The sequence below is a fragment of the Suncus etruscus genome, chromosome 4 (assembly GCF_024139225.1).
Source record: "Suncus etruscus isolate mSunEtr1 chromosome 4, mSunEtr1.pri.cur, whole genome shotgun sequence".
Taxonomy (NCBI): Eukaryota; Metazoa; Chordata; class Mammalia; order Eulipotyphla; family Soricidae; genus Suncus; species Suncus etruscus.
Genome location: NC_064851.1, coordinates 84,295,643 through 84,311,499, shown reverse-complemented (window position 1 = coordinate 84,311,499; position 15,857 = coordinate 84,295,643). Strand labels below are relative to the sequence as shown.

The 15,857-nt window shown below is 35.3% G+C and overlaps 1 protein-coding gene across 2 annotated transcripts in view; it reads left to right on the top strand.

Annotated features, from left to right (window-relative positions):
* HS3ST5 (heparan sulfate-glucosamine 3-sulfotransferase 5) overlaps positions 1 to 15,857 on the top strand; it is a 214,077-nt gene that overhangs the window by 72,207 nt on the left and 126,013 nt on the right. For both annotated transcript variants that reach the window (XM_049771206.1, XM_049771205.1), the window contains exon 2: positions 10,589 to 10,701. The gene's annotated coding sequence lies outside the window, so the exon portion shown is untranslated. The remainder of the gene's footprint in view (positions 1 to 10,588; positions 10,702 to 15,857) is intronic.

Here is a 15,857-nt window from a genome sequence, read left to right as displayed (position 1 = left end):
GTCGCATGGGCGCATATGTGCCAGTGCGGTTATAAAAATGAGTATTAGTAAGAAAAGACACCACTGCAGGGGGTCCAGGAGGAGTTTGCCTCTTCCCCTCTCCCCCCAGAGCCCAGTTGCCAAACCTGGACCTGAAGACCAGTTTTGCATGGGGGGATCTTGGTCTCCTGGACTAGTTGGTCAGTCCAGGAGGTCATTGGCCAGCTGTCTGCCCAGTTTTCCAGCCATACCTGTAGGAGAGGAACAGTATAAGAGAGAAACAGTAATCCTGGCATGTGGGATTTTCTGGGTCCAGCTGCAGCCTCCCTCTCCAGTATGAAAAAGCATAGGGGTGGAGTTTGCCTCTTCCCCATCCCCCCAAAACTCAGATGCCAGACCGGCCTTGAAAGCCAGCTTGTCGTGGGGGCTCTCGGTCTCCAGGACTAACTGGTCAGTCCTGGGGGGCCTTTGACCAGCTGTCTGTCCAGATTCTCAGCCATGCCAGTAGAAGAAGAGCAGTAATCCTGGCATGTGGGATTTTCTAAGTCCAGCTGCAACCTTCCTCTCCACTTTGAAAAAGCATGGGTTTGGAGTTTCCCCCCTCCCCCGTCCCCCCAGAGCCCAGTTGCCAAACCTGGCCCTGAAGACCAGTTTGGCATGGGGGATCTCGGTCTCCTGGACTAGTTGGTCAGCCCAGGAGGCCATTTACCAGCTGTCTGCCCAGTTTCCCAGCCATACCTGTAGGAGAGGAATAGTAATCCTGGCATGTGGGGTTTTCTGGGTCCAGCTGCAGCCTCCCGGGATAGAGTTTTTCTTTATGGTCCCAGGAAATGTTCTGCTCAGTCATGATTGTTGTAGTCATTTTTCTATAATAAGTGATCTTGGTTTTTGCACAGATCCTAGGACAGAGTGTTTCTGATTTCATTTCATGTTCGGTAAGGCAACCTGCCTTAGATCTTGCTGGTACCAGAGTGGTATTAGGGCCTCCAGGGGGTAAAGGGGGTTAATTCCTGGTGCTAGTTCAGGGAACTATGCCAATTCTAAGGTTGGGATCCTGGGTTTAAGGTTGGATAGTCAATGTCTGATCACTTGAGGTCTAAGTCAAGTTCTCATGACAAATGTTCAGGGTAGATGGTTCCCCTATATTATAAAATTATAGGTTCTTACACTATTAGATAAGAACTTGTGTCTGTAAATTTAGATTAGATTTCACCATTTTAGAGTTCCTATGCAAAAAGAAACAATAAAAATGTCATATTATATTATTCGTGTTTCTGAGGGTAAAAATGACAAGCTATACAATCTCTGTGCCCTGATTTTGACCTGAGCTCTTAATCCCAAGAAGGTATTTTCTACTAGAATTTTTTACTAAGCAGAACCAAAACAAGAAGGAAGGAAGGAAGGAAGGAAGGAAGGAAGGAAGGAAGGAAGGAAGGAAGGAAGGAAGGAAGGAAGGAAGGAAGGAAGGAAGGAAGGAAGGAAGGAAGGAAGGAAGGAAGGAAGGAAGGGAGGGAGGAAGGAGGAAGGGAGGGAGGGAGGGAGGGAAGAGAGAGAGAGAGAAAGAGAGAAAGAAAGAAAGAAAGAAAGAGAAAGAAAGAAAGAAAGAAAGAAAGAAAGAAAGAAAAAGAAAGAAAGAAAGAAAGAAAGAAAGAAAGAAAGAAAGAAAGAAAGAAGAAAGAAAGAAGAAAGAAAGAAAGAAAGAAAGAAGAAAGAAAGAAAGAAGAAAGAAGAAAGAAAGAAGAAAGAAAGAAAGAAGAAAGAAAGAAAGAAAGAAAGAAAGAAAGAAAGAAAAGAAAGAAAGAAAGAAAGAAAGAAAGAAGAAAGAAAGAAAGAAAGAAAGAAAGAAAGAAAGAAAGAAAGAAAGAAAGAAAGAAAGAGAAGAGAAGAAAGAAAGAAATGATGGTGTATGCTACCTCTACATATGGAAATAAACACACTAAGAGTTATAGCTATTAAAGAAATATTGATATTCCCATCAACACTTTTGAGACAGTCTGAGGGTGTGATAAGATCAGGGCACATTTTTGTTTCACATCATGTTCTTGTGCAGTCTTAGAAATTGTTTGCAGCAGTAAGGGATCAGGTAGTATACTCAAGCTGAAGATCTGGGTCAGAATCCAGTAGCAAGCAACAGGGAGGTGGAAGAAAAAGGACCAAATAAAATGAGTCAGCATGAGCAGTAGCTACAGCTTCTTGCTTGGGCGAGAGATGGGGGGTAGGGGGGAATGAGAGGGCGTTCTTTCATTTTGGGTGTTGGTGGCAGCTTACTGGGGCAGGGGGATGGTTTCAGTTTCTGAGGAGTTAAGAACTAACAGTAAAGAGGGTTAAATAGGAAGAGATAATGGATCTGGATTGAGAGGGTGAAAGGATAAAAGCAGTTTTGTAAGGTGGTGAATGGGGGTGGGGAGGAGAGATACTATATAAGAAAGGCTATATACAATATAGGAATGGACTGCTTACTATACAGATTATGTAAAAAATAGAGGAGTCCACTGCATACACACTTTGATAAACTCAATAGAAATAACATAAGAATTATTGGAGTCCCAGAGACCCTGGAAGAAAATCCACAGGAAGAATCAACAGTCAAGGAAATAATTGCAGAGAAACTCCCAGACCTAAAGACTTCTATTTTCATCTGTTCACATTCTTTTAGTAATTTTCCCATTGTATGATCATTTGATTTAAGGCTCTTTTCCAATCTCTTCTGTTGTATGGAGTTGTTATGCATCTCATTTTCCAGTTCACTAATTCTATCCTCAGCTGCTATTACTCTGTTAGAGAGGCTTTCCATAGTTTTTCATTTTATCTACAGAATTTTTCAGACCTGTTATTTCAGGATGGATTTTTCTGATTTTTATCTTCATATCCTCTTGATTATTCTTTGTGTTCTGTTCAACTCAAATTATGCTTACTTTAAGTTCTATGAATATCCTCCATATTTCTCTAAACTTCTTATCTGAGAAACTAGGTGGTTAGCTATTTTTGGGTCATCAGAGTGTCCATCTTCATTCTCTATGACTTGTGTTGGCCTGCGTTTTTTTCCCCAGTGTCACGCTTCTAGTGTGGATTTTTTTCTACAAGTTATGGTGGTGTTCATTGACTAGAAATTTGTGCAGCCGCAAAACTCGGATTACACTGTTTGTGGACAGGAAAGCTCATCACCAAAGAAGAATCCTCAGGGAATGATGGGCAGAGAGCATCCATGAGGACAGTCATCCATGAGGTTTAGGCAGTCAGCTGTGCCGCACCTGACCATAGGTCGCTTGGTCGTCTGCACAATCTTTGGAAGGGGTTGGGGCATTGCCACACCTGGCCGAGGTTGCTAATTCATCCGTGTGGTTTATTCAGTCAAAGGAGGGAGCAAGGCGTTGCTGCACCTGGCTGGAGGCCGCACAATCATCTGCATGTTCTAGGCCTGAATCCAACATTATTCTTTCTACAAGATACACATATGAATAGTCAGAACAGACATAGACTCAAAATCAAAGGTTGGAGAAAAATTATCCAAGCAAATAACTTTCCTAAAAAAGCTGAAGTAGGGGCCGAAGTGGTGGAGCAAGCAGTAGGGTGTTTGCATTGCACACGCTAATCTAGGACAGACTGCGGTTCGATCCCCCAGCATCCCATATGGTCCCCATGCCAGGAGCACTTTCTGATTGCATAGCCAGGAGTAAACCCTCAGTGTCACCAGGTGTGGTTTCCCCAAAAAAACAAATCCAAAAAAAAAAAAAAGCTGGAATAGCTACATTAACATCAGATGACACAACTTTAATCTAAGAAAAGTAATAAGTGACAAATGTGGACATTTCATAATAATCAAGGGATATGTAAAACTGGAAGATATCACATTCCTAAAAATATATGTACCCAATGAGGGTCCAGGAAAATATTTAATACAATTGTTGACAAACCTGAAAGAAGACATCAATAGTAACACAATAATAGTGGGAAACCTCAACACTGCCCTGCCATCTCTTAATAGGTCAAACAGGCTGAAACCCAACAATATACTAGCTCTGAAAAGAGAAAAATCCAGAAAACTGGATACACATTCTTCTGCAATGCACATGTGTCATTCTCCAGGATAAGCCACATTTGGCCCATAAAACATACCTCTACCAAATCAAGAGTATAGAAATTGTACAGTTTACATTCTCAGATCACAATGCACTAAAATTGAAATGAACTACAAAGGGACAAAGAAGAAAAACTTTAAAACCTGGCAATTAAACAGCTCAGTACTGAACAACCAGTGGGTCAGAGATAAAATCAAAGAGAAATCAAAAGATTCCGGGAAACAAATGCAAATGAAGATCCATATTACCAGAATTTGTGGGACACAGCAAAAGTGGTACTAAAAGCAAAATTTGTAACTTTCAAAGTACACATCAGGAAGGAATAAGGGGCCTACATAAAAAGCTTAATTACAAGGTCTGTCTATCTTATTTATTCTTTAAAAAAACAGCTACTAGTGCCATTGATTCTTTGTATTGTTTTCTTTGTTTCTATGTTATTTATTTCTGCTCTGGTTTTTATTATTTCTTTTTTTCTATCTGTGTTTGGGTTCCTTTGCTGCTGGTTTTTCCAGATATTAAGGTGTCCCTTTAAGCTGTTGATTTTGTCATCTTACTCTTTTTTAATGTATATCTGTATTACTATGAGTTTCCCCCTATGTATTGCTTTTGCTGTGTCCCATAGATTTGGCAATTTGTTTCTTGACTGTCATTCGACTCAAGAAATCTTTTTATGTCTTTCTTGATTTTCTCTCTGATCCAGTTGTTTTTGAGCAGCATGTTGTTCAGTCTCCAGGTGTTAGATTTTTCTTTATTATTTTTTTTACAATCAATCTTGATCTCTGTTGTGAACTTTATGCAAGCTAGATGTATGTCCTAAGGCATGGTCTATCCTAAAAAGGTTCCATGTACACTTGAGAAGAATGTGTATTCTACTCTCTGAGCATGGAGGGCCCTGTATAAGTACATATTCCTAGTTATTTTAGTTTCTCTTTAGGGCACTTATGTCTTTGGTAGTGTTCTACCTAGTATATTGGTTTAATGGTGGTATTGGTGTGTTGAAATCTCCCAATACTATCACATTTCTGACTATATGTTTCTCCAGGTTTGAGAAGAAAATCTTACATATTTTGCTGGCCCTATATTTGGTGCATAAATGTTAATCAGAGTTAGTACTTCTTCCTTTAATGTTCCCCTGATTAATAATAGTGTCCATCTTTGTCTCTTAGTATTGAAGTTGAATGCAATTTGATCTGATATGAGTATGGATATCCCAGCGTTTTTTGCTTTCAAGTGGCATGTATAATTGGTTTCAACCCTTTTACTCTCAACTTGTATCTATCCTAAACTTTTAAGTGTGTTTTCTGCAGGCAGCAGAGTCTGGGTTTTGTTTCCTGATCCAGCCCTCTACTTTGTGCCTTTTAAAGGGAGAGTTTAGTTCATTGAAATTTAAGGAAATTATTGACAGAGAGGGTTGTTGTGATATTATATTGTGTAGGGCTGTTGTTACAAGTGAGGATTTGGTTTTTGTAATTTATCTCTGAATAGTTCATTTAGAGCCGCTTGGTTAGCCAAATATAGTGATTGAAGGGGGAGCAGGGATCTGCTATGTTTTTAGCCCTCTTTCTTGGGTAAATGAGAGTTTTGCTTTGTAGTAGATTTCAGGTTGGACATTTCTTTCATTTAGTAATTTAAACGTGTCATTACACTGTCTTCTTGCCTCAATTGTTTCAAAAGGAAGATCTGGTTTGTTTCTTATGTTCTTTCCTTTGTAGTTGGGATTTTTTTCCTCCCATTTTACCTTGAACAAATCATCTCTCTCTTTGTTTTTTGCCATTTGGATTACTATATGTCTTGGTGTTGATCTGTTAGGGTCTATTTTGTATGGTACTTTTTTCACCTCTTGGATTTGTAGAGCTACCTTTTTCCAAAAAGTGGGGAAATTCTCTACTATTATTTTCTTCTGGTATTCCTATTAGGTATTGATTATTTCTTTTGTCTATGTTAATTAAGTAGTACCTTGCATTTCCTTCCAATGTTTTGTCTATTTTTTCTTTATTAACTTCTTGTTGTTGACTTTTATTTTGTCATCAAGTTCATCCTTATTATTCTTTATGTGTGTAATTCTGTGATTATGGCTTGCTAGCATGTTGTTAGTTCTCAGTTTCATTTGTATGCCTTCTCTCATCTTCAGATAGAGTTCTTCTTTGAGTTGGTTGAATTGTTCTCTTATGGATTTTTTAATTTCCTTGGCTAGTGACTCCTTGAATTCCAATGCTAATATCATTAGATGCTGATTTTAGATCTTCATCTGTAGGGTTTTTGTGCTTAATCCAAAATAAATTTGTTGCAATTGTTTTTTTTTCTAAATTTTATTCTAACATCACAATTTACCAAGTTTTCATGATACAGTCATTTCTTACATTAAATATTTAAACACCAATTATACAACCTGTATAACTTCCACAAGTGTCCTCATTCCCCCCACCTACCTTCATAGGAAAATATAATTACCAAAAGTTAAATTAATGCAGGTCAATTTGAAATGACTGTTATATTTCTCCATGGTATTACTAAAGTCAGTGTCTATGGTTTTATTGGGCAGGTTGATGCTAGTTGAGCCTGCTTTGTTGCTGTTTAAGTTCGCTGAGGTTTAAAATCCCCGTCATATTTTCTGTGATAGTACTGGAATAGCACTACTGTAAGATATTGAGGTATCATATGGTCACACAGCCCATGATTATATCTAAAACAATTAAGTTTCTTGGAAATTTGGTAAGTAAAACCATTTCTTTTGGAGAATGGAAGGTGTGGTGCTGAGCTGCTGTAGTTGATGCAGAAAGTAGAATCTGACTGACATCTTCTTGTTTTTTGAGAATTCCAGAGAGTATCAGCCAAGACAGGTGTATCTGTAAAGTATCAGTGGGCACTATTTTCTTTTGGAACTTGGTAGAGGAGATAGGCCATTTTTCTAACAGAAGAATGATGACCACATTATTTGTTTTACATATGAAGTATCTACTAAAGCAAGTGGTTCCTCATATATATATATTAAGGTTTAAATTAATTTATTTAATATAGCCCTTTTTTAGTTGAAAGAATCATATCCTTGACTGTTAGAGTCAAGGAAGTTAAAGTGTCTGTCAAATGTTTGAATAAATATTAATGGTATATCAACATTTGATCCTACTTTATATCAGCCATTCTGGAGACTTCCACCATTATAAAAAAGATGCTCTATGGTTCCAAATTGGAACCAAAAAAAAGATACAAATTGATCCTCATTTTTCTTTTAGTATTAAAATTTCATAGTAATTTTAGTTATCTTATGAATTAATTGATTTCAAAATTTATGAGTCAGTAATTGAGGTTTAACTAAGTATGTTTAAATTAAATATAAGCATTTGAAATAACCATTTTAATTGAATTCAAGGGACTAGAAAACTTATCATTAAATGTAAAATTGGTGACTTGAGATTTATCATTCTGAAATCACTTGTATCGCTCTTATAACATGTTCTTTCCTCTGAATAAATAAAAAGCAAAATGTATCTTTCTGAAGTTATAACAAGAAGACATACTTTTTTCTTAGATCATGGATTAAATTAGAAAAAAAACCTGAAGTTTCTCTGATACAAAAATAAAGTTACTACTTGCAAAATCCTTTCCAGTCAACTTATGTTTTAATCAAATAAGCAGCTAAATAAGATAATTGTAATATAACATAACATTTATTTGCGAAATCTCATTTTAAAATTATATTTTATATAGAAAAGGCCCTAATAAAGAAAAGTTTGATTTTTGTATTTAATTTTCAACAAAAGTGACTTATAATTTTAAGAATGAGGACTATATATTTGGATAGTACATTTTATAAACTACAGATATATAAACTTTATATTTATAAGAATACATAATCATATTGGTATATTAAAACTCACACATTTCAATTGTATGTATTTTTTTTTATTTTGACCAAAGTGGTTTACAAATCTTTCACAATAATTTTTTAGGTACATAGTGACATTGAATAAGGGGCATTCTAACCACCAATGTTGTCCTCCCTCCACCCCTGTTCCCAGCATGCATTTCATATCCCCCTCATTTATCCCCTGAATTGCTAGTATAAGTGGTCCCCTCTGTATCTAGCATGTTGTAGATTGGGTGTTGATTCTGTTGTCATTGGCTTTGGAATTGGTGTTTAAATCTGATCGTTTTTTTATTTCTACTTAATGTTTATATTACTGTCTGTTCCTGGTACCCTCCATTATTTCCCCCTCGGTTTGTGAGGCAGAACAAGATGGTTCAAATTATGTGGTTCTGTTTGAAGGAAGAAAAAATAATAAATATTAATGGGGCAAAAATCAAGCAAGCAAAAAAATGGGAGGAGTCTTTCTAGAGGCTATAAATATCAATTTAAGAGAAGAAAGGGGAAAAGAAAGAAAAACATAACAACAATACTAAAAATGTTTTTTAAAAATTTAAACAAAAACTCGAAAAGCAGCACAGCAATAAAGACACCAACCACACAATAACTATGGTCCTGAAATAAAAACAAAACAAACACACACATACACACAAAAGAAAACCCATGGGAAAAAAACAAGCAACAAGCAACAACAATAACAAAACAAAACAAAGTTAATTTATGCTTCTCTTCTTTTTTTTCTTGCATAGGCACAGTAAATTGTATGTATTTTAAATGACTATTTTCTGTTTCTTATAGTCTGATCTAAGTGATTTAACTTAACACTAACACATGAAAGTTGTTAATAAATTTGTGTTAATAAGTGAATAATTGTATTAATGAGGTTAATTATAGTTTAAAAGACATTCTTTTAAACTATCATTTTATCTTACCTTTTACTTTAATTAGAGTAACTGTTTAGTTAATTAAATAGAATTAATAGAATAATTAATAAAAACAAGTGAATCTCCTTTGAGGCTATTTTTCTCTCTGCACTGCATTCTATTTGTGTATTCTGGAATACAAATGATACATACTGTATTTTTTATCCTCTAAGATGCTATTGACCATAGATGCACATAGTTTTTAGATGCTTTCCTCCCTGTACTCAGGCTTCAGCTCCAGATGAAATTCTCTCCATAAGAAGCACTTGGGGGCGGGGAGTGCATCTTTGGTACAAAAACTATGGTATCTAAAATAGAGCAGTATCTTTGCTGAATGAGAAAGATGATTTGAAGGCAAGTTATCATGTTTTGTTCTTGGTACTAAGAACCTGCAGTTATTGCTTGTTATATTTTTCATTTTTTGTAAAAACTGAAAAATTAAGATTCTGCCTTTAGGACTATACTGTGTGTCCTAAAAATATTGAGTATGTTCTTGATTTTTGGTACTTTAATTATAGTTGTTTCCCTGTATCATGGAGCTTTAAAAATAATTCCGTAAAACAAATTGAGAGGCTTCTGTGTTATTTTGTTTTGTCTTGAAGTCAGCAGGCCTATAGATTTACCAAAAAAGTTCTTGCAAACAGTGGAGTTTCTTACTACAGGCAACACACTGTTGCTATTGACTATGTTACTCTCTTTCTTCCTTGACATTTGTTTTGTTTGTTTGTTTTGTAGCCACATCTGGTGGCACTAAGTGGTTACTCTTATTTCTGTGCTAAGAAATTACTCCTGGAAGGCTCAGGAGACTGTATGGGCTGATGGGGATCCATTCCGGGTCTGCATATATAAGGCAAATTTCCTACACTCTGTTTTAACACTCTGGCACCCAGTCAGAAGGTTTAAATGTGATCCAAGTGTATGATGAGTGAAGCTGTTGGTTCAATACATGCACAGGTAGGTCTGCTAAGATGGTGAAGATCCAGCTGCCAGCTGGAAAACAGTTGGAACCTGCTTTCAGATCAGATCAGAAAATCCAGGGTTGTCAGTCATGAGGTTAGCTTCGTCTGGAGATGGTTTTTTTAAGGTCCTTGAACTGGGAATGTGGTTCAGAAGGGATCATATGTCTGAAGCCTGAATTTTATCCCTGAAAACACTGAAAAAAAGAAGGGGAAAAAAGAACTTGATATTGTAAATATATTTCATTTCACTTTTTTATTTTAACATTTTTTCCAAAATTTTTAATGTGACATTTTAGTTTCAAAGTCAAATAGGTACTCTGAATTCATGAAATTGCTCATGTCTCCTGATAACCTATATTTACTTTAGAAAGCAGAACTACTTAGTATATTTAAGTAGTAGAAAACCAAAAATGGTAGAGAGAGAGTACATTGAAATCTCTTACCTAAAAACCTCAGCAGCAAGGTTAATATCCCAGTTCAGCTACAAGAATATTTTTGGACAGCACATGTGCATAGCCTCCATTTTGGAGATTTCTATTTGATCAAAGGGAACTGATAGTTCTGTATTTCAGGATGAGTCTTAAGTGTAAGCACTATTTTTCATCAGAAAATAACTGAATAAATGAGCTAGAATCACAGATTACAAAAAGAGAGAAACATTCCGATCCTCTACAGGACATTTAATTCCCATACAAATGCTTAGTCAAATCCTATTAAGGAATAGGAATAAAAAGAAGCAAGAGACTGGTTGATATTTGACCTTGCCACCTTCTCTGTCCCCAGGTGCTAACAAGGAAAGAACAAGTCAAAAAGACAACCAACTGGTGAGAAAGGTCATGGAATATCCAACAACCAGATAATCCCCACTGGAGTAATTGGGAAGTGTCTTAATGTAGGTAAGTTATTTGAAGACTTGTGTGTGTTCCTGCAATCCATTATCTAATTTTTGCTAATCCTGCCCTCATATGTACATCCCATCTCATCAATCTTAAGCATTAATTGCAGACCAAACATGTTCATGCACACAATCTGAAATATTCTGTAGCTGTCCAGTCAGAGGTCTGCTTTTCTCTCAAGCTTTTAAAATAAACATGGCTTTTTTTTTTTTTATAAACATGACTTTAAACTGGCTCCTGTCAGTGTTCCCATTGAAAAGCTTTCTCCCTATTGAATCTTCTGTCCTATACACAGAAAAAACCTTTGTCCTTTCTGTATAAGCAGTCAGAAGTAACTTCCCCAGGCTTTTTATTTACTGATTTTAATTTATTTTCAAAATCTAATTTAAATTTTACATACTTGACAAGATCTTACTAAGTTCCCTATCCCCATTATTTTCTTTCTCCCCCAGACTCCCATGGGATTTGGCAACTTGAATTATGAATTGCTTTTTATCTTTTATTGTACATGTCCTATGTCCTCAGTGCAACTGTTTATTTCTGGAAAGGCAAGATCTATAGAGTTTTTGTATACCAGAATCCAAAGCAGAGAAATGGGTCTGTTATGAACTGTGATACTAGAAATGAATTGGTCAAGTATCTGGAGTTGTACTACATAAATTTGCTTTTCTCAGACAAACACTAGCTAGATGATATTGGCAAGATTATTTTAGAGGATGTTACTCAACTTTTGCATCTCTAGATTAGAAATAATAATATATCCATCTTATTAATTTTATTAAGTCTGAGAGCCGGAGAGATGGCATGGCAGTAAGTCATTTGCCTTTCATGCAGAAGATTATTGGTTCGAATCCCAGCATCCCATATGGTCCCTCGAGCCTGCCAGGAGTGATTTCTGAGCTTGGAGCCAGGAGTAACCCTGAGTGCTGCTGTGTGTGACCAAAAATAAAAAAATAATTTTTATTAAGTTTAACAGAGTTTACACACTAGGACTATGAGTATTATATAACATACATAAAACACTCAAAATTATCTACTATACAGTCATAATTTATCTCAAGTAATTTTTCAATGCTTTAAAAAAAATGGTATCATTCTGTTCAGAACATAAGAACTTTGTGGTCCTGAGCCATCAGCTCATTGTCTAAAGGCATGAGGAAAAAAATAAGAATCAAAGTTTCTGTCACCAACATTGGGCTGTTTCATTCCACATGTAATTGCTCCACATACAGAGTACCAAATTTCTCATGGTGGATAATTAGGAAATTGTACTTTCTCTATTATAATTTAGGCAAAATTATGCTGAGATGGGATCTTTAAAAACATTTCCAGTGTCTAGCTTTTTAGTAGATGGTAATTAAAATGAGTAGCATTACACTTCTTTTTTTGGGAGGAAAGGTATATTATTCTAAAATCTTGGTGGCTAAAGTCATGGAAATATGACATAAACATCTAACATGGAGGGTAACATTTCATTTCAAAGTGCCTTATGGTGGCTTTTTTATACTATCTCCCTCAACCTCTGTAATATTGCCGTCTAGATACAAGATTGTTGCATATAATGGGGCTTGAGTTGATAAAATTTAAGAGTAAACTATAAAATTATTTTTAAATCATGCATTTAATTTAAAAATTGCTTTGGCAAATTTACAGAAATCTCTGTTAAGCTTGGCAGACTAGACCCTCATGAAATCTCTTTATTTTCTAGGAAATAGTCAAGTCTATTTTTGATTATTTCCAAAATTCCTTGGCTGCTAATACTCATTTGTGTAACTGTAGTGTTTAGTGTTAGCATATAGTAGATGACTGATAAATCTTTAATAAATTCTTCCTTCCTACTCTACCAAAGACAGAGACAGTGAAGAAGTAGAGATGGGGTAAAGTGAGGACTAGAATCAGAGTGACTTTGTTATATATCTTCTGATTATTTAGATGCATCATATAACCTACTCTTACTACAGTCTTGTCATGTCATATAATATTATTAAGACTCAAGCATTTATTTGTAAAATGGTTTTTAAATTATCAGACACTCTATAAACTATGAAATGGTTACAAAATCCACAACTAGTTTGAAGGTTCTAGAGGAAGGAATTAAATAAAACAGTTTTAAGGAAAAGAATCACACAACTGTATAAGGATTCTAGAGGCATTTTTAGGAAAAAAATATTACCCCAGTGCCCCAACCTGCAGGGCTCAGTAATTCATGGGTGTGGGGTGGATCCAGTCTTTGGAAAAAATAATGGGTGGGAAAGAAAGGGACCGAGTCAAATGGAAGTCTGATCAAGGTCCAAAATTTTATTAGCCAGCAGGCTCTTCTTATATGCAGAAACTTTCAGGGGAGGAGGGTAGGCAGGATGGTACAGCCCTCGTGACAAACAGCTTTACAAAGAACATCTTGTGGTTAATCTCTATAAGCCAGGCATATAACACTTTGCGTACCTTCTATTTGTAGATTCTGATACAAGAATGGTCTGTTCTTTACTTAGAATTTGTTGAAGCATTAAATGGCCAGTGCTTCAGGTCACATACACATGTCACACAAGAACAATTGTCCTGTTAGACTCCATCTTGGCTCTGGCTCCCCATACCCCAGCTCTTATGCTAATCCAGTACTGTTTGGTTCTCAGTCACTTGCTTTATAAAATGGCTTTAAATGTTGAGATAATCTCTAAAGCAAAGACTGAAAAATACAACACAAAATCTTTGAAATTAGAACTGTATATGGAGCCTCAGCTCTTATAAAATAAAAGTTGTATGGCAAGCTATTCATTTAAAGGATTAGAAGTAATTCTTTCCTTAAATATAAGGCTCTAAAAGTATATTCTCCTTGAGAGGAGCATATTTATGTGTATATATAATCATATATATACTTTGAGAGGAGTATATATATATATATACATATATATATACATATATACTATATGGACCTTTGTGGGACCCAATCTACTACTCTTGAAAATGTCTCTTTAAAACTATTATGCTGAGCTAAATTAGTCAGAGGGAGATGATAAACATAGAATAATCTCACTCACTGTGATATAAAAAAATAAAATATAGTATGGTAATAATATCCAGAGACAATAGAGATGAAGGTCAGGAGGACCAGTTCATGATAGGAAGCATGACCCAGGCGTGGTAGTGCAATTGGAGAGAAGGGTCTACCATGACAATGATAGTTGGAACTGATCACTCTCTGGACAATAACACGGTGCTGAAAGGGATAAAGTGGCATACATGGCACCCCTTCATCAATAATAGTGCAAACCACAGTGTCAAAAATTAAAGAGAGAGAGAGAAGCAAAATGCCTTCCCCAGAGACAAATAATGGTGAGGGTGGGGGGTAAATTGGGGACATCTGTGGTGAGAAAAGTACACTGCTGAAGGTTGATGTACAGTCTATGATGGAAACCCACCTATGAACAATTTTGTAAGCATGGTGGTTAATTTAAAAAAAATTTTTTTAAAAGAATGACTAATAGTACCTCAAGTTGAAACTTATGTCTGGCTTTAACCTTAAATTTTTGGAGGGAATTGTTGAAGTAAATGCATTGTGTGCATATTGAGTATGTGCTGCATTTACTATGATAGTAAAAATACTTAAAATTCTGTGACATCCTTTCCATTTTCATGCCTTCCTTATTAATTCCTTCATTAATCTTGGCATGACCTAACATGTAAATTTAGACTTAAGGAAGTTACCTGCATTGTTTCTCTTCTGTTGTTTAATAAATTATAGGAACATCTTACAAGATTTGTAAATTGTTTAACAACCAAATGAAAATAAGTAACCTGCCTTATACTTTGAATAGTATTCGGGAAGGTAAAATAATTTAAGAAGCTGCCTTTATAAATTTCTTATACCAAAACTTTTTTGGAGGTGGACTCTAATTCCAAGATCTAAGGATTTAAAAAATATAATAATGAAGAATCAATGATCAATTGCCCAATTTCATCAAGTCATCTTCAACTGTTAAATATTCCTTAAAATATAGGTTATGACAATGCATTTGTTTTTTTTCTAGTGTTGTGGATTTGTAATTTATCATTATTGTTAATTATTAAGCATCTTGATAATAAATTGAGTTACAAATATAATAATCATAGCAGTAGAGCAGCAGATGACTAATTTTAGGAGAAAATTTTAGGTTATAGTACTAGATAAAAGGTATTTTGTAAACTATGTCTACAAATAGTAATGTTTACAATTAATATATGATTATTATTTATGAAAATAATTTTATAAAATTAAGGTTAGCATCAATTAATATCATTAAAATTTTTGTTTTCTGTAAAGTAATTAAATAAAATACAAAAAATGTTACCTGATATGAAACACTTATGAACATAGGTTCTTCAACACATGAAATGAGAATATCTGAGAAAACACTAATAAGAATTATATGTGTTGCCTTTGGTCCTTTGTTGCTATTTTGCTGTGTATCTTTAAATTCCACATGTGAGAGTTCATTCTCATTTCGGGGGGGAGGGGTGTACCCAACTGTACTCAGGGCTTGCACCCAGTTCTGCACTTAGAAATTACTCCTGGTGGGCATTGGGGACCATATGAAATGCCAGAATCAAACCCAGGTCAGTCATGTGAATGGTAATGCTGTACCCAGCCTGGGAGATAATTCTATAATATTCCTTTCCTTCTGACTGACTTCAATAGATAAAAATGAATAAATAATTATATTTAAAACAAGTCACACTCAGTTTTCAGATGTTGCTGTAAGTAGACACTTTGTTTTCCCCACATCCCCTTAGCCAATTGAGACTTAGGTTAAAATAGTAAATGAAAGGACCATGATTCAAACCTGAATCATTTATACTCCTGTATTTATGCTCTTTTAGCTTTTAAAAAAAACCTACAATCTATAATAGGTAGGTAGTAATGATGGAGAAAAAACCCTCGCAGCTAGAATAATAATAGTAGTAATGTTTATAAACATGCCAGGTACTAAACTGGGTGCCCTAGGGATTTCAAATGCCATATTCTAATAAATACCTCAAAAGAATTTGGTTTTCAAGATTTTTTTTTTATTAACTGAACACTACTGCAGCAATTCAGATCTAAAATGATGAGGTACTGAGTAGGAAGTAACAGTAAGAATAGAAAAAAAGAAAAAAATGTGTGCGGCATTGCAAAAAAAGAC